The sequence below is a fragment of the Diabrotica undecimpunctata genome, chromosome 1 (genome assembly GCF_040954645.1).
Source record: "Diabrotica undecimpunctata isolate CICGRU chromosome 1, icDiaUnde3, whole genome shotgun sequence".
NCBI lineage: Eukaryota > Metazoa > Arthropoda > Insecta > Coleoptera > Chrysomelidae > Diabrotica > Diabrotica undecimpunctata.
This window is the reverse complement of record NC_092803.1, coordinates 59,261,500-59,289,395: the sequence shown is the minus strand read 5'-3', so window position 1 is coordinate 59,289,395 and position 27,896 is coordinate 59,261,500. Positions and strand designations below refer to the sequence as shown.

General features: G+C 31.6%; 1 protein-coding gene across 5 annotated transcripts in view; it reads right to left on the bottom strand.

Annotated features, from left to right (window-relative positions):
• The window catches only part of LOC140449774 (uncharacterized), a 170,672-nt gene that overhangs the window by 113,015 nt on the left and 29,761 nt on the right, over window positions 1-27,896 (bottom strand). Inside the window, exon 1 of one of the 5 annotated variants that reach the window (XM_072543141.1) lies at window positions 15,558-15,696. The exons of 1 other annotated variant lie outside the window; for it this stretch is intronic. The gene's annotated coding sequence lies outside the window, so the exon portion shown is untranslated. Of the gene's footprint in view, window positions 1-946; window positions 1,247-15,548; window positions 15,697-27,896 lie in introns of those variants that run through there. 3 more of the 5 variants (XM_072543131.1, XM_072543124.1, XM_072543148.1) reach the window with 3 other exon arrangements.

The window sequence follows — 27,896 nt, the reverse complement described above, 5'->3', positions numbered from 1 at the left end:
CTTTTAGACAACGCCAACTTGAGTACTTTGCTCACATCTTACGAAGTGATGAGAAGCAAGGGGAGCTTCGATTCGATGACCTATTTCCTGACTGAAGAATATTCGTCATTGGTCTGGATTCAGTACAACGACAATTTTTAGATAAAATAATAGATAAAGTTTAGGCGTTTTATTAGAACATGATATATAGAGACGAATGATTTATATAAAAAGAAGTATATAGTAGGTGGAGGTGACCGACATGAGAAAAATATTAAGTAGTTGAGGACTGGACAAGTTTGAAATCCAGATAAAGAAACCAGCAAACTTGTTGATAAAATAAGCTTGGCTGCAAAGAAGTCATACTCACCAATAGATGAGCAATAGAAGGGCAAATCCATATTAAGAAAATCAGCAACATTGACTGGAGGCCTAAGTTAATTGATAGTAGATGTTAAAGAGAGCTGAAAACAGTCACAGAATTGGATACTTAACTCTAAACTCAAGAAATTTCTTTACATTATAGGAAGGGATCAGTATGTTATGATTCAGAAAACGTGAAATAAAGAAAAAAATATAAATATAAAAACTAAAGACTAAACCAGAAACTAGAGTAGAAAACTATTTTAAAAAATTCTGAAAAACACAAAGTGCCATAAAAACACTGATATCGATCATATAAAATTGACAGATCCGAACAGAAAGAAATACGAAAGCTAGAAAGAACGAAAATTTAAAGATCATACCCTGAGATAACATAGTAACACTGAGAAAAATCACAACTTAAATATAACTGAAATTATATGTTAAACTAGTGTGCATTAAAAAAAGATATAAATATACAGATATACCGTATTTTCACTAAACACCCATAAATGTGCACTTGTTCAAATCATTGACTTGATAAAGCGAAACAAGAACAAAAATGTATTAATCACTTTTGGAAGAAGCTGGAAAAAACCAGTACCTATCTCCTCACAATATCGTGCCTAACTAAGATTATATGTTTGTTTAATTAGTATATTTGAATATAAGTTATTATTAATCACTTCACAATGCACTTATAAATTTAGAAACACATATGCGAGAAAAACCCAGAGCAACTCACCGACCGTGTAGATTGTTCAGAAGATTCTTTTAAATAACACCGACTGCCATTATTCCTGGTTTTTATATCTGCATTTCGTAAACAAACAGCCAGCTACCTACTTAAAAATAACGGACATCGGTATGTAAACCTGGATAATTTTTCACGTTTTGATGACCCATACAGCCATGCCAACTCACTGAGTCAAATAAAAGTGGTGAGCGATTCCTGACAATGATATTAAATCACGCATTTTATGCTGATTCATTTGATATCCAAAAATTTTCCCGAATTAATTTATAGGTAAAAATAAAGGAAATGAGTCAGGTTGATAGATTTATTGGGTATAGTGACGGTTTGTTGGTACAAATTGTACATTTTCGAGAAAAATTAAAAGTTGTACATTAAATATCCCACGCCTAAGTGAATGGTCTGGAATCATTGCCAAGTTTTTGTGTTTTTAGAAGAGAAAATAATGATACAAGGTCTAGTAATTGGGGGAAACTTGTTTAAAAGGTGGAACTGTCAACTTAACTAATTCTATTACATATTTTTTAAGAGAACTTTTATAAAAACACTAATAATTGGAACACTAATAATAGAAACAGAGATAAATTTTATAAAATGTAAAAATATATCTTCTATCTGCGGTTTGCATTGTAAAGATTAAAACATTTAGAATATTTATAATATTACATTTAAAACTCCCTTTCATTTGTTTTAGAGCTCGTTCTTTTTCTAAAGTAAAGGTTTAATTTTGCTATGGTCAATCAATCAATAAATCATCTTCGATCACCTTCATTATCACGATTTTTACACTTTTTTACGATTTTTACTTTCGAACCTATTGACGTGAAATTTGGACAATATATAGGAAATCTGTCAAGGAATGAAAGTAAGACGGTCGATGTGTGGAAGTAGGTGCCACCTCTTCTCTATGGTGAAAACATTGACACTCAAATTAACCCCCAGAAATCAACAGAGGAGTTAACTGTAAGGGAAACATATTTTACATAATTTTTTCGAGAAGTCAATATTTTTCTAGCTCTCCGTGGTTAAATAAAGTTAGAATTACAAAAATAAAGCTTTTAAAAGACTCAATACACAAATCGATTAGATTTTATTTCTGTAAAGGCAATACCAACAGAGTTATATATTATTAAAAGTAACAGTGCCTGCGCCTGAAATTTGAGGACTTTGAAGACATTTAACGAAAAGACTAGTATTTTTTTAAGTAACTACTTAAAGAGACATTTAAAATGAACTTTAGTAAAAATCGATACCTTTAAAACTAAACTATAAAAAACAAAACGATAATCTCGCGTTTTGGTTAAAAAAATCAGCAATAAATTCAATTATTTTAGCACAAAAATAAAAATTAGAACGGAAATAAAAGAGCTGAAAACAGAAATGAAGGAAGAAAATATGAAGATCAGAAGAAATATAAAAGAAGTTAAAGAAGAGATAAAACAAAATAATGAAAAAATAAAAATCATTAAACTGGAAATAGAAAGGGCGAAGGAAGAATGGACAAAAGATAAAGAAGAACTGAAAAGAGAAAACGAACTAACCAAAACCGATAACAAAAAGATAACGGAAGAATTAAATGATCTAAAACGCTCATTGGAAAGATTAGACACAGAAAAAAGAAAAAAAAATATAATCATTAGCGGAGCAATAATAGACTCTGAAGACACAAAAACATTAAAAGAAGGAATGACTACTATGTTAGAAAATCATCTTGAAGTCAAAACTAATATTAAAAGAGCACAAAAAATGGGCACAAAAACATGCTTAATTGAACTAGAAAGCAAAGAAGAAAGAACAATAATCTTAAGAAACAAATACAAACTTAAGAATGTGAAGATCGAAAAAATATGGATTACAGAGAATCTCACAAAAGGAGAGAGAGAATAAATGAAAGCTTTAAGAGATAAAGCAAGAGAAATGAGAAAAAATGGAAAAATGGTCAAAATAGGATACAATAAAATCACAGTAGTCGGCAAGGAATGGAGATGGTGCTATAAAGAAGAAAAAGTAGTGGAAATAGAGAGTTCAAAAAACTACCAGAGCAACATAAAAAGAACCAAGGAGAGGTCAAGCAACGAATAGAGTCTGTCTTTTTACAAAGATTTTGGTGAACATATTATTATTTTAATACTAAACACACTTAAAAAATATTGTTCTCAAGCTATTTGCTTCTGGCATCTAAAGTAATTACTATTTTAATGGGAATAGGCCACAATTGAAATTTAAAATAAGTTTAACTTTGACGTTTTAATTTTTATTTCGCAAATCGTTTTCAAAATACAAACATTAATAAATTAAACAAATTTGTATTTTGTTCCTTGGTGAAAAATTTTTTCTAATAATTTAATTTTATCTGACTCATTTATATTGACAATTAGACATATAGTATACATTTTAAAGTAAACGACTAAAATGATATTGGCAATATTGCTGAGTTGCGTTCCTGGGACGACTTTATTGTAAGATAGTTTAATCGATTACATGAAATCGACTTTAACTTGAGAATATCCGTGAAAAATCATAGCACGTAATTCGTCTTTAAAAAGACAACCAAGTGTCATGATGACAGTAAAATTCTCCTGTTAATAATTCCATAGTAAATCATGAGGAAAAAACCAGAAAAAAAACCTCATAATACTATCCCGACGTGGTAAATATTTGGTCTTACATTTAGTTTACTCTCAATAAACACCAACTGCTGATTTTATATGTATGTTGTTTAAAAAACATAAATCATGTATCCTCCATATGTGACTGACTTACTAATAGTGATATTTTCTTTTTATTAACTTCCTCTTTTAATATAGGTAACCAGATACTGCATTCTGTCGAGAAATTTGCGACACAGTTGGTCTTGATGTTCACTTATTAATGACCTTAATGTTTCACCTAAATAAAGCTGATCGCATTCACGAGGCATTTTATAAATACAGTTCCTTGTTCTTTCTTGTTCAGTTTTAGGTTTCATCATCATCAACCTGTATGGGTCCACTGCTGGACATAGATCTCCCTCAGCTCTTTCCATCTGTTTCTGTCTTGTACGGCTTGCATCCAGTTATTGCTAACACGCTTCAGGTCGTCAGTTCATCTACTTAGTGGGCGTCCTCTGCTCCGTATTGTTTCTTGCCTTGGTCTCCACTCTAAAATAGATGTGCCTTTTTACAAGTATGTTCTAAAATCGTCGTGAATAGCTTTGAAGAGACTGTGTCTCCTTACCGTACTCCTCGCTGTATACAGAATTTATTTTGTTTTTTATTAAGTAAACCGCGTCAACCATGAACGGTTATTGGCGGGGAAGAGTACATAAAATCAGATATTTGCTTATAACAACTAATTACAATTGGGAACTTAAGTCTATTTTTATATTAGATTGTACAATTTAGTTAGTTTTAGAAACTTAGTCACTTTATCACATTTACTATAGTTCAGAGCACTTTTCAGATCACTTGGTAAATCACTTTGAAGTCGTTCCAGGTGATAGAGTGGGCAACTAACAATAATGTGCTTGATTGTCATAGAAATATCACAAACAGCACAGTTTTTGTTGTTCTTTCTTTATTAGGTACTGGTGGGTTAACCTGGTATGTCCTACTCTCAAGCGGTGTTGTATGACTTGATCTCGTCGTTTTTGTGGCATTATCCCTTTTAGTGACAAATTTGGGTTGATGCCTTGTAGTTTGTTGTCGTCAAGTTTTTCCTGTGGATGTGTTTCTTTAATTAAAAGCTTTTCTATCTTTCTAGAAATGGAAATAAAGAGAGGAGTCAGGCAAGGCTGCAAACTATCACCTATATTATTTAACGCTTATTCTGAAGAGGTAATTCGAGAAACTCTGAAAGATGAAACAGCCAGCATAAGAGTAAATGGAGTCTTAGTTAACAACATCAGATATGCAGATGATACAGTAATAATAGCCGATAGTTTACAAGACCTGGGAAGACTCATAAGTAAAATAGTAATGTGTAGTAGGGAGTACGGACTCTCGCTCAATATCAGAAAGACGAAGTTTATGAAAATTTGTAAAAACAACCATAATACTTACGAAATCTTGACAGTAGAAGGCCAGCAGATCGAAAGAGTAAAAAAGTACACTTATCTAGGAACACTTATAACAGAAAATAATGACTACACTGCAGAAATCAAAGTCAGAATCGAAAAAGCACGTTCTAATTTTATGAAAATGAAAAAGGTCCTATGTGGCAAAGATTTACCATTAGCTCTTAAAGTACGCCTAACAAAATGTTACGTATACAGTGTACTATACTATGGAGTGGAATCATGGACGTTAAATCTAGACACAATGAGACGACTTAACGCCTTTGAAATGTGGACCCATAGAAGAATTATGAGGGTTTCCTGGGTAGATAGAGTTACGAATAATGACGTACTGAGAAGAATAGGTAAAGAGAAGGAAGTTGAACTTACAAGTAAAGAAAGAAAGCTACAGTATCTCGGACATGTGATGCGGGGCGAGAAGTATGCCATCCTGCAACTCATAATGCAAGGAAAGATAGATGGCAGAAGAAGCATCGGAAGAAGACGAATTTCATGGCTCAGGAACCTGAGAGAATGGTTTGGATGCAGCTCAAAACAACTTTTTAGAGCTACTGCCTCAAAAATTAAAATAGCTATGATGATTGCCAACCTCCGTAGCGGAGATGGTACCTGAAGAAGAAGAAGAAGCATTTCTATATGTGTAAATATGGATTGAATGTTCCACTGAATAATAGCCATTTTGTTAACATTTTGTTTTGTTTTAATATTTGGAAGGAGTATTTTCCTGTGATGCGTCAGTATCTTCCGAGGTGTCATCCTGAATACTAAAATCTTGGTTTATTTTACTATGTAGTTTTTTCTTCATTCTTGTAATTCTAGATTTAATTGCTCTTTCGTTCAACATGGGATATATTTCAGTTAGCATAATGTCCCAACCCGTGTATATCCTGTGTGTATTCTAGGCCCAGTTCTACTGGGGTGGAAGAACCGTGAACGTCTTCTGGGTGTAATTTGGTACATATGGTGTGATACATCTTGGATAAATTGTTTGACTGGTTGTAATAACGACTCAATATTAGTAGTTTCTGAAGTGGATTTGTCTAATTTGATAATTTCTTTCTTTGCGCTGGTTTTGGTTTCGTGAATTCTGTTGGTATAGTTTCTGCAGGAGTAGAGCAAGTTGGGGATGACACTTCCGAGTAGGATCGTTTATTTTTATTATCGGTATCAGTGCTGACTTGAGCATCCATTTCTTCTCGAGATTCCCATAGTGTTTTACCATCAATTTTTTCCAGTGTTTTCATCTCTGCTGTTTATAACATACTTTTTGTCCTCTTTGTACCATGTCGTGTTTCTGCCGCGTATGTCATTATTGGTCTGATGACTGTTGTGTAAATTCTGCCTTTCATTTCTTTCCCGATATTTTTATTTTTTTATATTGTTTCATTCAGGCAACCTGCGGCAACGTTTCCTCTATTCACTTGATCTTTCACTTCTCCTTCGAGCTTTGCGTAGCTAGATAATTTGATGCCTAGATACTTAAAATCACTTGTTCTGTTATCTGAGCTTCCAGCTTCAATTTATATCTAAGTAAATTTGTTTGACCATGCATTTTGACTTTTTTTGGAAAATTAACATGTTAAATTTTCTGGCGGTTTTATATAGTATTGCGTCGTCTGCATAGCAGATCATTTTATGTAGTTTTTCTCCCATTTGGTATCCTTTTTTAAATATTACTTTTTTTATTATTTTATCCATAATAAGTTTGAATAATAAAGGTCTCAGGGAATCTCTCTGTTTTATTCCATTGCCAGCTTCAATAGGATCAGTTAGTTCTTCTTCTACTTTTATTGTCTCGTTCTGGTAGATACTTTCGATCGTTTTAAAAATTCCTAGAGGTAACTCTCTTGCATATAATAATTAGATAACGTCCTTTCATTTGACCCTGTCAAATACCTTCTTAAAGTCCATGAAACGTAGATGTGCCGGTGTGTTGTATTCTAATGATTTCTCTGGCACGTGCCTCATTATAAATTTAGCTTCGGTGCACGCATTAGCACTATCTAATGCAATAATAGTAAACCAGAAAAAAAAAGATACACTAATATTTTTTTTTAAAATAAGCGTAAAGCTACAACAAATTATTTCCCTTAGACGTGGATCGTTGCCTTATTGATTGTTGTATTTTCTCAAATATTTCTATTCAAAAATAATTTTTAATTTAAAATGTTTTTATGACGTTCATTTTTTTCCTTAAAAAAATTCAGACCATAACCTATAAAATTTAATTGTATGTTAAAAAATGCGCAATAACTACCTCTTAAAACCCACCAATTTTAATTTACTGTAGAGTAAATTATGTATATAGCATTTGTATAAGAGCAAGTTTTTTCAAAAATTTGAAACAGTGCAAAATTGAGACAAAAATTATAAACAGAAATTTAGTACAAATTCAATATTGTACGATTTAAAAATATAGTACATAAATACTACTTCTTTTTTAGAGTTAAATATTGAATTATCATAATAAAAATAATATAAATAAAAAATATACTACAAGTTTCATTAAAAATTTAAAATTATTGAAAAATACGTTTCATCGAGGGTTGAATATTGCAATAAAACAAAATAATAATATAAATAAATAAATTACTATAAATTGGTCATTAAAAATTTAAAACTATTAAAAAATACTTTTTGTAGTAGTTTTGTTATAAGACAAAGTGTTAAAAGATTGCAAAAGTATGATACATATTATTAAAAACTGTGAAAAAATTATATATGTATGTACATAATATTGAACAGTTGGGAGATAATGTAAACTATTTTTTTTTTAGGACATTTTGCCGTAAAAGGACACTTTAAATTTCTTTGAATAATTTAAACATTTGAGTAAAATTTTAATGAAATGAGGTAATTGGATGTTATGAGGATGAAATCGAGAAAGAAGTTTAATAATATTCTCTTAAGGCAGTCAATCTAATTAAAAAAATAACTACATAAACAGTGGCAATAAAATAGGTCTAACAAAAATCTTATCAGTTATAAGGTTGCCAAAAACCAATGGAATTAATTTTGGAAAATCCTACAATGGAAGGAGATATAAATCGATATCTTGACTTATCGATATCAAAGTGGGTGAAGGGAAAATATAGCTCAACACAGAACAAAGCCAGAAAAATATTTAAATCAGGTTAGATTTTCTTATGTGATGGTTATAAAATATTAGTCCAAGAAAAGAATGTAAAAAGGAAATGCAATTAAACGATTCGATGGCTAATTAATTAAAAAGACTAACAGAAAACTAGTAGAACCAACTGAGGCAGTAACAGCACAGAGAGGAGTGTGAATAGCAATAAGAGAAACAATAACAGGTTTGTTGACTGAACAAATTCATTTTAAATATTTATCCACCTAAAACAAACGGACTGAGAAGCAGTATCATGGTGAAACGGGGATGTGTATTATCTTCAATCCTTTTTAATATTTACTGGATAATCCTTGAAAAGATCCTGGATGAAATCATCAAAAGCGTTAACAAAGGAAGAGGATACAGAATGGAAACAAAGAAATAAAAATACTCTGTTATGCAGACGTCGCAATATTGATAGCCCAAGATGTAGATAGTCTGCAAAGACTGGTCCACAGATTTAACATAAGAGCAAAAGGATTTGATATGAAAATCTCATCTCAGTAAACTAAAACAATAGTAGTCTGCAAAAAACCAATCAGATGTAAGATAGAAATTGATTGTTCTAGTATTAAACAAGTAATGGAAATAAAATACCTGGAAATTACACTGTCTAGCTATGGAGACCTGGATAAAGAAGTGAGAGATCAAGTACAAAAAGCAAATAGACTGACAGGATGCCTAAATAACACTATATGGCTAAATAGACACATTAACACTGAGATGAAGTCAAGAAATTATAGAGCCAATGTAAGACCAATAATGACATATAACTTAGAAACAAGACCCGACACAGCAACAACGAAAAGGCTACTGAAAACGGCAGAGATGAGAGTACTGAGAAGAATTAGAGGAAATACGGTTTGAGATCGAAAGAGAAGTGAAGACATTAGAAGAAAATGTAACGTACAGTGTACAAATGAATGAACAAAAAATAGAAAAAAAAATGGAATAACCACATAAGCACAATGGAGGAGACCCGTGTCGTCAAAATAACAAGAGATAAGTCACCAATCGGCAAGAAGTATCGGACAACCGCACAAGAGATGGACTGACAACCTTTCATAGAGGTGTTAACCCACCAATGAACAAGCAGAATTGCTAATAAAGAGTAAGAAGAAGAAGAAGAAAAAGAAAAGATCCTGAAAAAACTTTTGTGAGTGAAACAGCGGGAATGAAAATAAATGGAGTTCCTATTGACAGCATTACGAGTAGGTATAAGGATGCAACTGTCATCATAGCGGAAAATATTGAAGATCTTCAGAGACTCGTGACTAGAATAACGGAGTGTAGTATTAAGTAGTATAAAGGATGTATCTTAAAAATATTGAGATAAATGCAGTGATCCAAAAATATTCGAAATATCAAAATTATTCTATTGCTTTAAATAATTGTTTTTCAATAGAAAACTAGGGCACACGTATTGAATAACATGCGTGTTTTGTTTCAAATTACTTTTGCTACACTTCAAGTTTAACCATGTAGATTCAGCAGTTTTATAAGCATATGCAGTCTAGTAACGAGTCGATTTATAATAGGATCCTGATGTTATAAAAAGGTAAATAGAGAGCAATCGGGATCACTTAATCATCATAATTTATTCGTACTCAGTATTCGTAATCTAAGACGTAAATGCGTAATTAATTAAATAAGTAATATCATCCAGTATAAGTTATCCCGTTGTAAATAGTAGTAAATAAATACGATTCCTCATAATTTCATATATTCACCAATCCTCATCTCCCAAGTCAAGATGTAGTTGTATAATATATATCGCCAATCAATTTAGATATTATTAACGTGGCGATACGAGATACAAGCTATACCAATTCCAATTATAATATAGGAATATGGACAAGAATACGATATAACAATGAACGTCAAAAAGAAGAAATTTATGAGAGTATCAAATGGAAACAACGATAAACTCCACAAATGATTACTTCCAAGAAATTAAAATCAGGATAGAAAAGCACTCTGTACAAAATATTTAAAGTTGGAGCTAAAGTTGCTACATTTTATAGACTTTGTTTTGTGGAATAGAAGCTTGGACCGTGAATGCGATACCAATGAAAAAACTGGAATTATTCGAATTGTGGGTGCATAGAAGAATTCTAAAAATATCGTGGGCAGAACACCTCACAATCAGAGAGATTCTGGGACGAATGAATAAAGAATAGCAGTTTTAAAAACAATCAAAACAATAAAATTAGAATACCTCGGAGACGTTAAACGTGGAGAGAGAGATACACTTTACTCCAACTGATTATGACGGGAAATATCCAAGAAAAGAGAAACGTAGGTAGAGGAGACTGGTATGATCATCAAATAAACCTTTCAGAACTGCCATCTCTAATATCCTAGTTGCTATAATGATTGCCTTCGTGGCGGAGATGGCACACGAAGAAGATCATGAAGGTAAATAGAAGAAAACCAGATGAATAGAGAAACGATATCTTAGTATATATGTAATACTTTACAAATTATAGGACCACAAAACTTCTTAGACATACAAAACAAGGAAGGTAAATTTATACAGTTCGCAACAACAACAGATAAAATTACAATAAACATACGATAAGGTTGTGTGACAGGTAGTGAATAATATATGGAGTATTAACCAGTATTAGCATATTTGTAAGGCTGATATTATATAAGGCTGATAAATTTCATATTAAATTAGAATTAAATTAGGACCTTAGTAAAGTCTCGACCTTTTGAAACTTATTTTTCCAATCGGATCTATTGGAAAGTATTGCAATAATAATGTATGTGGTACTCTGTCAAAGGATTTTTCGAAGTCTATAAAGCATAAGTAAATATTTTTTTTAAGAAAATCGACGCTTTTTAAGAGTACTCTGATGCAAAAAAGCGCTTTCTGGGTACCCTCATTGCTTCGAAAACCATTGATCATCACTAATAACGCCCTCATAAAGTCTATATATATATATATATATATATATATATATATATATATATATATATATATATATATATATATATGCAATTTAACCACAATGCAATACATCATTTTATGTGGGGAACACATTAAACCAATAAGCCGGTAGTCATCATTTTCTTTAGCGATAAGCCAATAACATATATTTAAAAATTTACACAACGGTAACATTACCTAATATTGCTTCTCTGTAGAACTTATAATAGTTTATTTTGAGATATATTGTTACAGTCATGTCCAAGACACAGAACAACTAGGTGGAAATTTTAGCAAAGGCTATTTATCTTATTTCACGTTAAATTCCTTTATTGACTATCAATATTTACACCGCATTCTAATTATTCCACGTTGCTGTAACTTTTCTGACATCCCGATTAAACGAAAAATATTTATAAATCCAGATTACCCAAATAATTTTGATGTTCAAAATATGTTCCGGATAAAAATAGTTCTGAGAGGTTACTGTACCCATATCTCATCATCATTTACTGGATTTATTTACCAATTTCATGTTCTTTTCATTGAATCGTAGTTAATTAGTAAGAGGCGTTTTAAAAATTGATAGGCAGATTTATTGCTGCTGAAGACACTTACCAGGGAGCCAGAATGAATATTATGGCGAATAAAATTCTATACAAGAAGAATAGGCCAGAATAACGTTATTATGTTGCAAAAATGCTGTAATGGAAAGAAATTTTTTACGATATTTTTTATTTTATTTTAACGTCGGGGTCCGCAGAACTAAAAAGCTATAAAAGAACAGAGCACATTTTTGCATTACTTTAGTCCAAAGAAAATAATAGAAATAAGAATATTTTAAAAAATTTGGTAAACGTGATAACGCTGTATGCATATCTTACTAGTTTTTTATATATAGGTATTTTTTAATAGGTCTTTTCAAATAATAACTGGAACAGGTAAGGGAATTGCAAAATGGGCTCCGTCAAAAATCGGTGTTTGCCCCAATCCCCTTCATCTTTATACATCTGATATTACTCCAAACTTGGCAAAGAAATATACATATACTAATGAGTAGCAACATACTGACAGAAGGTTTATTAGTTCTTGAAAATTACTTTAGTTATTGGATCGAAATATGAATAAAACGAAGGTTGCCTGTTTTTATCTTAAGAACAAGCAAGTAGACAACGAGCCTGAAGTGTATTTTAATAAAAATTTACTACGTTTTAGATCATACCCGAAATATCTAGGCATCACAGTGAATAGAACGCTGTCATTCAAAAAAACATTTAGAAAACACTTCCGCCAAAATAAACATAATAAACTCTAAATATAATTATCCATAAATTATGCGGAACATCTTGAGGAGAAAAATACCACTACTCTTAGATTATCAGCTCTACGTCTGGTCCACTCAGTTGGCGAATACTGTGGTCCACTGTGGCTAAACAGCAGCGATGTAACAAAGATCGATACCAAAGTCAGTCAAACCTTGAGGATTATCAGCGGATGTTATAAAAGTACCCCTACTAGGCTAGATTTCATTGTCGAAATAGCTAGAAAAGACCCAACAATTTTCAACTTGCAGCTCCAAAGGCAACACCTCAAACAATTCAATAACCTCAAAACCAAAGCAGTGTGTTTTACGAAAAGTTATCAAATACAACCAAAAAACTTTAAATATAGAGGATTGTTCAAATATGTAGACGAAGTTAGATTCGTTGGTATGATATTTGACCAAAAACTAACCTGGAAGATACATTTAGAATATTTAAAAAATACATGACAGCCTAAAATAAATTTGTTACGATAACTTGCAAACAAAAAATGATGGGCCGAAATTTCTACATTAGTACATACCTACAATATAGGTCTTCGAATTTTTGATAGAACACCAGACAAGTAAAATCCTGTGGTGGGATACTAGTGAAATCCTAGTTGCGTTTAGAAGACAACATCTAAGTCTTTCTCATACCGTTGCAGTATCATCTAATCAATATAATCCAGTTACACACAACGTATTAAAACCGCTTTTAAAGTTGTTTTCACACTTCAAATCGAACTGATCACCCTTTCCATTACTGCCTACAAACCTACTTGTTAAAAATAGGTATTTATTTCTTAGACACTTATGATATCTCCTCAATTCAAACCTCTCCTTCTTGAACAATTCGCCTTCCCTTTACTGATACCAGTTTATTGCACCTAAACAAATCAGAAACGTCAGCAAGTCAAATTAATCAAGAAATTCTTAAAATATTAAGCAAATATGATAGCTGTTTTGAACTTTACACCGACGCTTCCTTAAACGAAGACAAAACTGGGACAGCAATCTACTTATCAGATTGCACATAAACTTACAAATTACCATCAGATAAAACAACGTTCTCTACTGAACTGTTTGCCATACTAAAAACACTAGTTCTGATAGTTAACAGAAATAAAAAGAGGAAAATCATTATTACCGATTCTTTCATCTCAATAATGACATTAAACCAACGCCAATGCTCATCCACTATTTTTTTTTTCGTTAAAAAGGGAACTAAAACATGTAGAAAATATAAATATTGAAGTTAGTTTTTTCAGGGTACTGTCAAATACTGCAATCGAAGGTAACAAGATTGTAGACAAAATAGCAAAAAGTGCACCTACGAACCAAAACGCAGAAGAGAATATGAAATATCTACTCCACACACCGACCTGAAAGCATATTTTAAAGAAAAGATTATTTTAATACGGCAGGATGCATGGAACACTTCCCAACCAAGCTGTACGAAGTTGCTATTAACCATAAAATCTCAAAATTAAACAATAGAATAGAACAAGTTACCTACTAAAACGTGCTGATAAACCTGTGTGTGACATGTGTAAATGTTTCTTAACGGTAAACCATTGTTTATTGCAGTGTCCCAAGTATGGTGTGCAACGCAAAATGTATAACATACCATCAACATTAAATAGTGCTCTTGGAAAAGACAAAAAAAGAAGTGATACAAAATATATTTTAGCCTTCCTCAAAGGCTACAAGCTATTATTAAAAATTTAATATTTAATTTTGTATATATTTAGGGCTATTAGGTTTTGTTATTTACAAGGAATTACTGTAGAAATATTTTCAGCATCTAATTACTATTTAAATGGGAATAAGCCACAATTAAAGGTTAAAATACGGTTTATTGAAGTTTCAATCAATTTCCACTTCGGAAATCGTTCTCAAAATACAAACATTGTAAATTAAACAAATTTTGTTTTTTTTTTCAGCATCTATTGTAACTCAGAAATTGCAATTTAATTCAATTGTTCAGTTTTATTTGTTGTAAAATTACATTAGTTTAAATAACCCTTTGTAATATTACCCTTTAAATAAGTTTCCTTCAATTATATCGTTTAGTATTTAATAATATATCACAAATTTTTAAAAGTTAAAAGAAATAATCTTTTATGTGGTATATTATTAAATCTACGTTGCTATTTTAAAAATACAAAATGGCGGCCATACCGGAAACGATGACGTCATACAGACTTAAAGGTCGTCTAAACTCTAAATAATGTTAAACATAATGTCATGTCGTATCCCACAAATTTAAAATTATTTTAAGTTAATTCACTTCATATATAGCACCTTTTGGCCAGAATTTTTTCGCAAGCCTATGTATCTATCGTAATGAGGAAAACTTAACTATTTCCAATAACTTGCAATTAGTTGGTGGGAGAGTAGTGTCCCTTAATTAGATTTTCACAGCTCAAAACAAAAAATAAAGTATGCCACTCTACTCTAAGACCTGTGGTAATTAAAAGATGCGAAACATGAATTATAATAAGCCGGTATGATCATTCATCATTCTATCGAAATGGGAAAGGAATCGCCCAAGAAGAAACTACAGCTGAGTAAGAGAGCGAGTGCAATGGAGTAGGTATCTCAAGAATTTAGAACTCATGCTTTATGGGGAGTACAATATTGTAGCTTAAATTAAAAGTTCTAACACTAGATGATGTAGAGCTTATGCTCGATCGATGAGAACAAAAAATGCTTGTCACCCTTAAACGGGAGTCTGGTGACGGGGGAGTCCACGAAAAAGATCACTAGATGATCTTCTGGACGACTTCGTGGGTGCGGGAGTCGGACTCAAGACTGTAAGGGTTGGAAGATAATAGTGCATGAGGTCATTGTTCTACCACAGTCTTTGAGTCAAAGTATTATGTATTAATAGTTTGTCAAATTTGGCACTTACACACATTTAGCACTTACTACAATAGAAAAAAATTATTGACTAAATAGTAGAATCCTCGAGAAAAGTAATATTAAAATAATTTTACATATTTCTGTTTATAATAATAACCTAATTACCTTACATACTTTGCTAATTAATCACTTTATACAACATTTGGAGCGTAAATTTTACAATAACCACACTGTTTTGGTTTATTATTAATATTAATATTATAACATTTTTTTTTGTTTACTACTAACACAATAAAATCAAAGTGATGACTAAATTTAAAATTTTGTTATTACTAGAAACTAGCATTATAGCTTTTGTATTTTATTGTATAAGTCATTAATATATAATCACCATTAAATTTCAATAGACTAAATTAAATAAAATATTTTTAACTAATGTACGGAGCTCCCTGATGAATGTTTAAAAACAAATTATAGTATATTATTTAAGTTAGTTTATTTATTTTATTTTAGTAAACAAACTTTCACTTAATGTTCTATAAAGGTGCTTTGAAATTTGTATTATTAGAATAATAAAACTTCCAATCAAACAATAGTGTAAAATTTAAAGCAACTAAAATATCAGTGACTAAAGGAAATAATATAAGAAGTTTCATATAGGTAAACAAATATACAGATAACGATATTGTTTTGTTAACCATATGAATTAAGATTTATTGCAATCCCATCTCTAGAGTATAGTTATTATAATGCTCTAAAACTAATTTTTTGGTTATTTTTTAGCCTTAATAGCAATACAAATAAATAAGTAAGTAAATAAGTAATATGCTTTATTGTCGCTGAAAATTGTACAAATTTTATGGACAAAACTTATAACAATAAGACAAGAAAGAAAAAAAAATCAGAATAAGAATCGTTTGTACTTTTAAATAAAAAATAAACAATAAAATTCTTCCAAACTTAAACATAAAAAATACTACCTAATTGAGAACCCACAAACTTCGTAAAATGTACCTAACAAAAAATAAAAATTAGGAAATCAGATTAATGAATTAAGGGCTCAAATATTCCACCTCCTTGTACTAAACAGTAACCAAATCTGTCATACAGATTTCTCCTTACATTTTGGAGTAAGGCTGGTGTAATGCTTGCAGAGAAATGAAGTATTTTTGCCCTTAATTCGACTAGGTTTGTGGCCCTTTCAAACTGATGCCTATAAATGTTACCTTTGAGAAAACCCCAAAAAAAGAAATCGTTAAGCTCTAAGTCACAGGATCTAGTGGGCCATTTAATTGTACCACGTGTTCTTATCAGTCGATCAGGAAACGTTTGATTAAGGAAGTCAATAGTTGCTCTAGAGTCGTGAGCCGAAGACCCATCCTGTTGGAAATAAATCTCTTGAAAATTAACGGGAAGGCGTCGAACTGCCGGAATGATCTCATTCTGTAAAAGTTGTAAATATTTGGGCCCGTTTATGTTTCCATCGATAAAAAATGGACCGACAATATGGTCGCCTAACATCCCAGTCCAAACATTTAACTTTTGCGGATGCTGCGTTCGCACTGCAACACTGAGGTGCTTATTTTTCTGAGAATATTACCTTGCAACGGATGGATTCTGTTTTTTATGTAATGAAAATGAAGATTCCTCAGAAAATAAACATAAATTCACAAAACTCCATCCGCCTTAAGTTATCTTCCGGAAACAGTTCTTGTGTTGGTTGTATCTTAAAACAGTGATACCCATTCCTTTTGAGAACACACTGGACAGTTCGAGCATTCACGTTAGCTTTCCTACACTATTGCAGGGTTCACTAGCTTCCAAAAAAGCACAAATATCAATATCCCTGTTTTGATGTTCCTTATCGACAGGTTTAACACGTGGTTTATTACCTTCATGACACTTTTTACAACTGTTTACACATCCCGAAGTTTAAACATGTTTAATGGTATTTTTAACTGTTGTAATATTTGGTGAGGGTCTATTTTCGAAGGCAAAAATAAATAAATCAATTACTTCTCGTATCGAATGACCCTGAAAGTACCATGTTACAAGTTGCACTTTTGCTTGGACGCTATACAACGTAATAGGCATCATTTGATTATTTATTTGTTTATTCTTTCCGAACTTCGTTTGAAATTTTTAATGTCAATGTGACAATTACGACAATGCGTACCTACTGTGAAATGAATATAGAGGTGGAAACGTGTAACATGTCACAGCGATTGCCATTGTGTTGTATGGTCAAAAAAACAATGTCATGATCTGTATAAACACAAGCAATAAAAAGTAACATAAGTACATGCATATTATATAAAGTAACACTGAATATATGCATATACAGAGTGGTTCTTAAGCAATTATACAATAATAACCATTAGATTTTACACTTTAAAATATAACCATTTAAGTCAACTTGCTTTAATAAAATGTTGATATTAAGAAAGATACAGGGTGTTAAAGTAAAAATTTTAAATTTTATTTTTCGCTATAACTTTTGTGTTTGTGAACATTTATATATAAACATCTACAAATGGGTGCTCTTCTGTATAAAAAACTCTAATTTAATGCACACTTTGATGTAGCTGATAGAAGGCGCCACATATGCTACATATGTGCCACATATGCCACATATGTGGCATACATTTGCGCTTAACTCATTTGCTCTTCAAGGTAGGGCTATTTGTGTAAAAAAATTTAAGATACATTTTTTTCGCAAAAAAAGTATACTTGTTAATAACTTCAAAACTCAACAGTTTTCGAGATAACCGCATTTTATAAATCAGTTGCATAATAATTTATTAGGCAGCTGATTTTATTATATTTATAATTTTATATATTTGTGATACTAGCACTGAATTTCAGTGGATAAACATAATTATTAGTTTATTCTAATAAAACATATTCAAAGATGGTAACGTAACATCACAAAATGCTTTGTAATGCATTTTTCTAAAGAAGATAAAAGCTTGGCTTCTATAAGTTTTATACTGTCGTTGTATTACCTTTTCCCTATAGTAAAATGCTGAGGCGAGCGTCACGGAAGAAGCGCCACGAGACGGCCTCACAAGCAGCGTCACGAAATAACGGTCTTCACATGGATTTACTACTCTCCATCAATTCCTTTCAAGTCATCATATATTTTATAAGGTTAGTTTTTAATTAATTCCTTTCAAGCTATAATCAAATTTTATTTTAAAACATTTTATTTATTTTGTATAATAATTAAATGTCAAATTTATATTTTATTAATAATTTAATATTTAGTCTGACGTTGACAGGTCTGTCAGAAGTAAGCAACGTATGCCTTGTTGATTACAACCTAATAATTTATTGAATTATTTTAATATAATATAATTTGTTTAAAATTACTTAATTAAATTTTAAAAATAATATTTAAATTCTAAAAATACAGAAAAAATAGAATGAAGCTTCGTGCTAGTCTACAGTACCAGCTACTTTACCTAAACTCGGTTCGCTAATCCCAGTCCGAACTGTCTAGTGAATTTAGTAATTATTTTTTTGCGAAGTTAGTTACTTTTTGACAGACTAAAAGTGGCTGGAAATTACTATACAACCAAGCACCCGTACTCATAGCCAATATTAATAGTAAACAAACTAAATAGTAAATAAAATAGAACTTTGCAAATTTCCGACAATCAATATTTATTTATCTGCACCATATAATAAATAGTTATGTTAAATTATAACAACTAAATATATATTTTTTAAATATATACTACCCAAAATTTGATGGGTTTAGTATACACTTCGACTATTTAGAATAATTCTTCTTTTTTTAAAGAAAGAAGTCTGTAATAGCAGGATACTTGAGCTATTAATACTGAGAAGTAGGAATTGTTGTGTTGTAGGTTTCCGACAATGAATCTGTCAAAATTTGTCCGAGCTAAGCGAATGGAGTTTACCACCTTTTTTTGAAGCCAGTTTTGATGTCATCATTAAACAACCCCAATGCATTACGAAAAATTTTAACATAGTAGGCTGACATCACTACTAATGATTTTGATAACTTAACCCTTAACTGGAGACGTGCCGTCTGACAGACTACAGCATAAATAATTTTTAACACCTTGTACAAATAACTCCGCCCATCGGCACATCACTTCATATATTCTTTGTATTATTCGTTGACTATTAGTGACCCGACTTAGGAAAAGAAATACGCATATTTGGAAGAGTTATAACCGAAAATCAGTTTTACTTAGTCTGTGTCGGTTCAGGTTACATTTTGTTTCATTGAAAACGTCGCGTATTTGTTACAATCATGGCCGGTCCATCAAAAAAAAATCCGTTTTACCGATACTGATTTTGAAGATACAGCTTTGAAGTGGTTTGACGAATTAGATAGTGACGCTAGTGATGTTGATCAAGTACAAGATGATGTTTATTTGGAATCTGATAGCATATAAATAGCATCTGATAGCGTAAATGCATACATACTGCACCAAAGTTACAAAAACAATTCTAAAATATACAAGAAAAATCTGCTTTTGCTAAAATATTAGCAAAACAATTAGTAGAAGATCATATGAAGCGAAGAATGGGTAATTTTCACCTATTGCGGCTAATTCGTGCTAGTATAGCGAGTATTCTTGGAATTTCTAAGAATAACCAAGTAGATGATAACGAGCCATTAGTACTAGAGGAGCGAAAAATATGTTATTTGTGCCCTCGCAAAAAGAACCGTATGACAAAATACCTTTGTGGCCGATGTAGAAAACCTGTGTGTCTTCAGTGTACGAAACCAATTTGTACTGATTGTATATAACTTTTACAGTTGCTGGACATTTTTTTCAACATCAAAATAATTTCGCGAGTTAATTTTAACGTAATCCAGTATGTGTTAGTGCCTTTCATATAAAAAAACTTACTTGATGTATATTTATTTTTTCACTGTAATGAAAAGTAAAAAATGTGACTGTCACGAACTGTAAATGATTAGCTGTTAGAAAGTCGTAGTTATTTTTTTATACTCTGACAATATTTTGAGTTTCTTTAATGTGTTCAATTGCAAATACAAACAGCTTTTAGAGTACTATTAAATACATTAAAAAAGTTTGTAAGTTTAGTTCTTATCCCCTCTTCTACATTGTAGTCTGTCAGACAGCATGTCTCTATGTGTGTATTAAAATAGGGTCTCTCCAGTTAAGGGTTAAAATAAGTCTGATTTCGATTATTAGTGATTTTATGTGTAATATGTAATTTATTTTAGTTTATTAAAGAAAAAGCGTAAAATGCCGGAGCATAATAATTTTTCAAGCATAATATGGATATAAGAGACATGATCGAAATTTAGTGTCAGCAACACTTTAACTGGCGTGCAGCGAAAAGGGAGTATTTAAAAAGATTGCCAAACAGGCTACAACCTAACCACTAACCTTTAAACGTCTATTTCGGAATAAAAGGGAAAAGACAGTTAAGATTTGATTTCACTTACAGTGCGTATACGTATTTCGGCCTAATAGGCCTTTTCAGAACGGCTTTCACAGTCGCTCTGAACGTGAAAATAAATCTTTTCAGTCTTAGGAAGCAACTCTAACATGGCTTCGTATAGACGCAAATAGCGACATCTGATATTAAAATCCGTAAACTAATTTTCGAAACTAAATTCAGAATTTTGATTTAATCTATGCCTTCTAAGAATTGCAAGACAAAACAGACGTTGATAAAGATGTTATTAGAGACATGGGGTATCTAAAAATTGTATTCCACAACATATCTCCTCAACTAAGCAAAATTCTAAGCGAATTGCTTTCTAGTACTCGTACAGACTAAGAATTTTGCTTAGTTGAGGAGATATGTTGTGGAATGCAATTTTTAGATTCCCCATGTCTCTAATAACATTTTTATCAACGTCTGTTTTGCCTTGCAATTCTTAGAAGGCACAGATTAAAGCAAAATTCTGAATTTGTTTACGGATTTTAATATCAGATGTCGCTATTGCGTCTATACGAAGCCATGTTAGAGTTGCTTCCTAAGACAGAAGAGATTTATTTTCACGTTCAGAGCGATTGTGAAAGCCGTTATGAAGAGGCCTATTAGGCCGAAATACGTATAAGCGGATACACAGACGCACTGTACGTGAAATCAAATCTTAACTGTCTTTTCCCTTTTATTCCGATATACTCTGTACGAGTACTAGAAACCAATTCGCTAAGAATTTTTCTTAGTTGAGAAGATATGTTGTGAAATGCAATTTTTAGATTCCCCATGTCTCTAATAACATCTTTATCAACGTCTGTTTTGCCTTGCAATTCTTAGAAGGCACAGATTACAGCAAAATTCTGAATTTGGTTTCGAAAATTAGTTTACGGAGTCTATTTCGGAATTTAGGCGAAAAGTGGTTCATATCGTCCTAAACGTGACAACTTCGGCCGATCGAAAATCATTACGCCTGATCAAGAAGATGAAGTAATGGTTCGCGTTGACGATGATTCTTAAGTAAGTACATGACGTTTATCTTCAGCGTTAGTAATCAGCAAAACTTCAGATTTAAAAATCCTACACCGTAAGCATTTTTACCCTTACATTTTACACCTGTGCAAAGTCTATTACCAGCGGATTTACCTTTATGCTGCAGATTTGCAAATGATATCCGAAACAGTCAAAATCTTGAGAACTCTTTCGTCGATATAATTTAAGATTTACGTATGGTGTGGAATAATTGGTAATCATTTTTTACACGTCACCGCATTATACGAAGGCAGTGGATTGGTCGTGGTAGTCATTTTCCTTGGCCAGTACGTAGCTCAGAATTTAATCCGCTCTATTTTGGTGTAGACGACGCATTGAAACAACGGGTCTACAAGAATCCCATAAACATTCGCAACCAACTTTAGGAAGAAATAAATACTGGTTTCTTTTGAACCAATGATGCTGTTTAAAAATTTAAAATGAAACGATCTTTTATGTACGTATTGGTGAATGCATTAAAGAAAATGGTGAACATATCTAACACTTACTTTGACAAAAAGTTTAAGGTTATTTAGTTTAACTATTTTTTAATTTGGTTTGTAAATGAAATGTTTTCATTATAACTTTAATTTAATATAAAACCTATTAAGTAAAATCCTATTATCCTATTATCTTGTCAAATACTGATATATTTATTTTCTTTAATATTTCGTTATCTATTACCTTTAGTTAAAGGCATTTCATCCCAAAATTCAGAAGTATTCATGATTTTTCTTTGGTTGACATGTATGTGACATGTATGGCCCTCTATCAGATACATCAAAGTATGCATCAAATTATAATTTCTCATATTCAAAAGCACCCAGTTGTAAATTTTTATATATACATGTTTAAAAATATAAAAGTTATAGCAAAAAATGGAATTTTAAATTTCCGTTTAAACACCTTGTATTGACAATATTTTCTTAAAGAAAGTTGGCTTAAATCGTAATATTTTAAACTGTAGAATCTACTGCTTCTTTTGTATAATTACTTAAGGAACACCCTGTATAAAGTAACTTACAACATTGTCACTGCAGTTAAAAGTGGTAAATGTTGAGTTGGTTTTATCGTAGACAAAACTAGATCTACGTTCATTTACCTATTTTCTAATACTTCCTTGTTTCTGACCTACGTATAATTTTGGCATAACCACAAACCACAAGTAATCTTTTATACTCTTACTACCGTGGAGTCTATAATGTATATCTTTGTTATTTTTTATGTATTTTACGAAAGAATTGTTGGTAAAAAGATAAAGTATGTGTCAAAAAATGAATAAAACATGCCAAGATCAATATATCCTCTATAATTCAATAAATCTATAATATACAAAAGCGTTAAACTATAGGGCACTTTTAATAATCTGTAACCGTCACCAACACTTTGTTTTTCTCTGTGTTTAAAAATGCTTTCAATTATTTATTGATATAATGGTCAGTTGGACTTTGCGTTTATAAGAAATGATGTACGAAAGTTGATTAAATATACTTGTTATATATTTCATATATTTTCCAGATGCCAATACCACTTTCTTATAAAAATAGACCCCACTAAATTCGTTGATTTTTATTTCAAAATTACGTAGTTATTTTTAGAATATTTACCCAAAGTTTTATAGAATCTTTCTTGAATAAAAACAGATTCTACATTAATTCAAATCGTAAAAGATCTGAGTTGTACTGTTCTATCAGAAAATATATAAAATAGTGTATATTCTGCTTAAAAATTTGAATCGCACTTTAATAGCATCAAGTACATTATCAGTTGTTATCTTTTATGATCATTAATTTTGATTTGGTAATTTTGTCATCAGAAATGAAAATGGAGACCTTCTGACGGACCTCTGCAGCATAAACGAAATACTTATTAATAATACATTTTTCTCTCACAAAGAACAATACCTTCAAGTTTAGTTGGTATAATAAACTTTCGTAAGAAAGTCCGGATGTAGAAATTTTACGAGTTATAACTTATGGTTTCCGGTTAGTCATCCATTTACATCGGCATATTGTCCTGATTGTTGTATGATTTAATACTTAAGGTATGTTTTCTTCAATGTTAACCCAACCATTGTTTGGTTTTGTGGTTATTTACCCAAGTATTTCAAACGTTCACTGAAGATGGACTGATTGGTCCAAAATCGTTCTGAACTTTATTATAACATTTGGATTTTTTAATTTAATTTTTTAGTTAAATATACCACTAACAATAAAAGTTTTTTACTTCGATGTTCGAGATTTTTAAGCTAATATAATTACAAAGGAAATTCGAAGAACACATGAAAAGCTGAAGAACAGAGGAGCTGCAGATAAAGACGAAATACCAAACGAATTACTGAAATATTGTAAAGCAACAATGATAGAACAGTTAACAACATTAATTAACAAAATTATGAAACACAATAAAATTCCGGAAGAATAAAGAACGAGCGAAATAATTCTACTATTCAAAAAAGGAGATAAAAACAGCCAGAAAACTACAGACATATAAACTTATTAAACATTACTCTAAAACTTACAACTAAAATTACTAATGTATTCGTATACAAGTTTAGCAGATGAACAACAGGCGAGCATTTCTGTGTCTGGTTGACTTAAAGAAAGTATTTGACAGAGTAAATGAAAAGATGTAGAATAGAGAAGTTCCTTTAAATATCATAAAAACTATTAGAAACATCTATAACAAAATGGAAGTCAGAATAGACGGACAACTCACAAAATCTATAGACCTCAGAAAACTAAAACAATAGTATTCATCAAAGAACTAATCAGATGTAGCGGGAAATAAAATAACTTGCAATTACATTGCCCAGCTATAAAGACATGGATAAAAAAGTACAAAAAGCAAATAGACTGGCAGGATGCCTTAACAACACTATATGGCGAAACCGACACTTTAATACTGAGATGAAGTCAAGAATTTATAACGCCAGTGTAAGACAAATAATGACAAATGCATCAAAAACAAGACCCGATACACTCACAACACAAAGACTACAGGAAATGGTAGATATGATATATATATATATATATATATATATATATATATATATATATACCTATATATATATATATATATATATATATATATATATATATATATGTATTATAGCGAAGCATTAGTGCGAAGAAGTCCAATTACTCATTTGTCGTAAGAGATACGAAAAAATTTTTTAGGTAAATTTTGGAACACAGATAGGCAAATATTTTTAAATACACAGGGGCACCCATATTGATGGGGTGAAACAAACTTATCTTATCTTTTAAGGTTGTCCCAAACCTGTTCAATTGGGTTAAGGTCGGGACTATGTACCGGACATGGTAAAACTTGAATACCGACCTCATTAAAGTACTCACGGGTGGATCTTGTGGTATGACAACGTGCATTGTCACGCATCACTCTAAAGTTTTTGCCAATGAACGGTGCGAAAGGCATAGTATGGTCTTCGAGGATTTCTTCCACGTATCTTTAAGCATTTACACTGCCTCTATCGAACACAATAAGATCAGTACGAACGTCGTAAGAGATAACTCCTCAAATCATTATTGATCCTCCTAGGTTAGACACTGTTTCGGTTATAGTGCATAGAAACAACCTTTCTTTTTGAAGGCTGTAGACACGTTGACGTTCATCTGTACGTCTTAGGGCTATTCTGCTCTCATCTGAAAACAGTATGTTCTTCCAGTCAGCACAGTCCAGTCAGCATATGCTCGCGCAAAACCAAGTCTAGCTCTACTGTGTTGTCGGAGTAGTTGCGGGGCGAGAGCTGGACGGAAAGCCCTCAAATTTCATTCCGTCATTCTTCTTCTAATGGTACGTTCACTCACACTAACATTTCTTACCTCAGAAAGACGCGTACGAGCTTTAGTAGCAACAGTTCAAAAGTGATTTATGAACACGTTGCTGACAATGAAGCGGCCATCTCGAATTACATGGATGTAGTCCTTGACCTGGCCTGTGAATGGATGAACCTGTCTTTCGAATCATCTGATAGCATCCAGTACGCTAGTTCAGGGTACATCGAGAGTACGAGAGATACGACGCGCGGCGTTGGCTGTACCTAGTATCAGCTAAAGCAACTCCCTAGCTGCATCAGTTGTAACGAGTTGCATTTTTTATAGTCACAAACAATAATCAAACACTAAAATCTCAAATTAGACAAAATTCGCACACTATGACATAATAACAGGAAATATTAATACAATACCACAATTGCAACAATGTCGTATATTGACTAGATTCCAACAATCCTTCGGTGATACAAATTTAAAAAATTAACTGAGGGTATCAGTGTTCAATTTATTGCCAGCGTACCTACTTGACTGAACACAAAACAGTTGATAAGCCATAGTTAATATAAACAACCAGGGTGACGCATACTAGAGGTGGGCGGTTAATTATGCCGGTGAGTATATATATATATATATATATATATATATATATATATATATATATATAGATCCTCCAGACATTGATGCGTCCTTACATTTATGTTTTTGCATGTAATGCTGCATCCGCCGCATTGTTGCGTCAATATACGGACGCAGTATTACAATCGCTTATATTTCAAAAATGGTCGTAACCAATTTCTTCTAACTGACATCAGAAGACACTCGTAATCCAAACAAGGGATGTGACAAACTTGCATATAGTTCTGAGTTATAGCAACAAGTATATTAAGGATTTTTAAGTGACGTAACAATGATGTTAGCATGAAATATTTGTGTATATATTAGTTCACGATATCTCCTTCAGGAGGCGCATGAAACAATGGAGTATAATTCATTGGTGTATATTATTTTCATTCTCTCGATTATTCTGCGTCATTTCAATTTGGCAACATTGCTAACCGTCTGAAATACCATCAAATATATAGATGTTTTGCATTGGAATACCAGTAACATGTAGGTAATAGAGTTTAAGTTGTAAATATATTATTTTTACGATATTACTTTGATGAAATTTCATATTTAAGCTTTTTACTAAAATGCATCATTTGAAAATGTTTACAGCAACATTCATCTAGAAGTTGTGGTACTTTACTCTCGTACTTTTGTTTTTTGTGATTTTTCAAAAATGTATATTTCCGACATGTGCACGGCTGGGGCTGGCCTTGCGAACAACTTTTATTCGAAAAACCTTTCGATATTGTAAAAGAACACATTCAGATTCGGGGTGGTTAATTAGAGATAAATTTAAATACAGGGACAGATTTTTAGACGTTTTTCAAAAACTAGATACTAATATCTTTTTGTGCATGATAAACCTGATGATGAAAGTCGCATAACCCACCCACCTTGAAGCGATGTCAGGTACATGACGGGTCAACATCAGATTTTATAACATTTTAATAGATAGGTGTTAGAAGTTAGCTTTTATTTTATGAGTAGAGAATTGAACAAAATACGATAGTTAACAATCCCTTCGGAACAAAATGAAATACTTCTAAAATGTGTATTTTTATACAATTATTTATATTTAATTTAAACACGAATGCACAAGTTTAAATGGATTTATTTACGTTACTTAATTTAACACAAAGATTGTTTTATTGAGTTTGCTTTATACAGTATCAATTAATCTATAGGCTGAAAACTGAACATATCAAGAAGAGAATTTTAAATCTGCTAAAAGATGAATGGTCCATACTAAATCATGAAATCACTAAAGGAACATCTCTGAAGAATAAAATGATAGGTTGGTGTACATTCACGATTACTACTGATGCAGTGATAATAGCACAGCCCCACAAAATAAAAAAAAGTGTCTACTACGCATTACGCTAGTGTTTTTCGATGTATTTTTGTGCGTATTTGTTAAATATTTATTAGTAGATCCTCAGTTAAGGAAAGTTTCTTTAGTGGCAAAGAAAGATTTATTGATTTGTAAATTCCGAGCTCGCTATTTAAAAACTCACAGAGAAAAATGAGAGAGCTTACTAAATCGTTGATAGAAATACACACTTTACAACCAATAATCAAAAATTTATATGATGCACTTCAGCCAGTATAGTTCGATTTATTTGTTGACGCTACT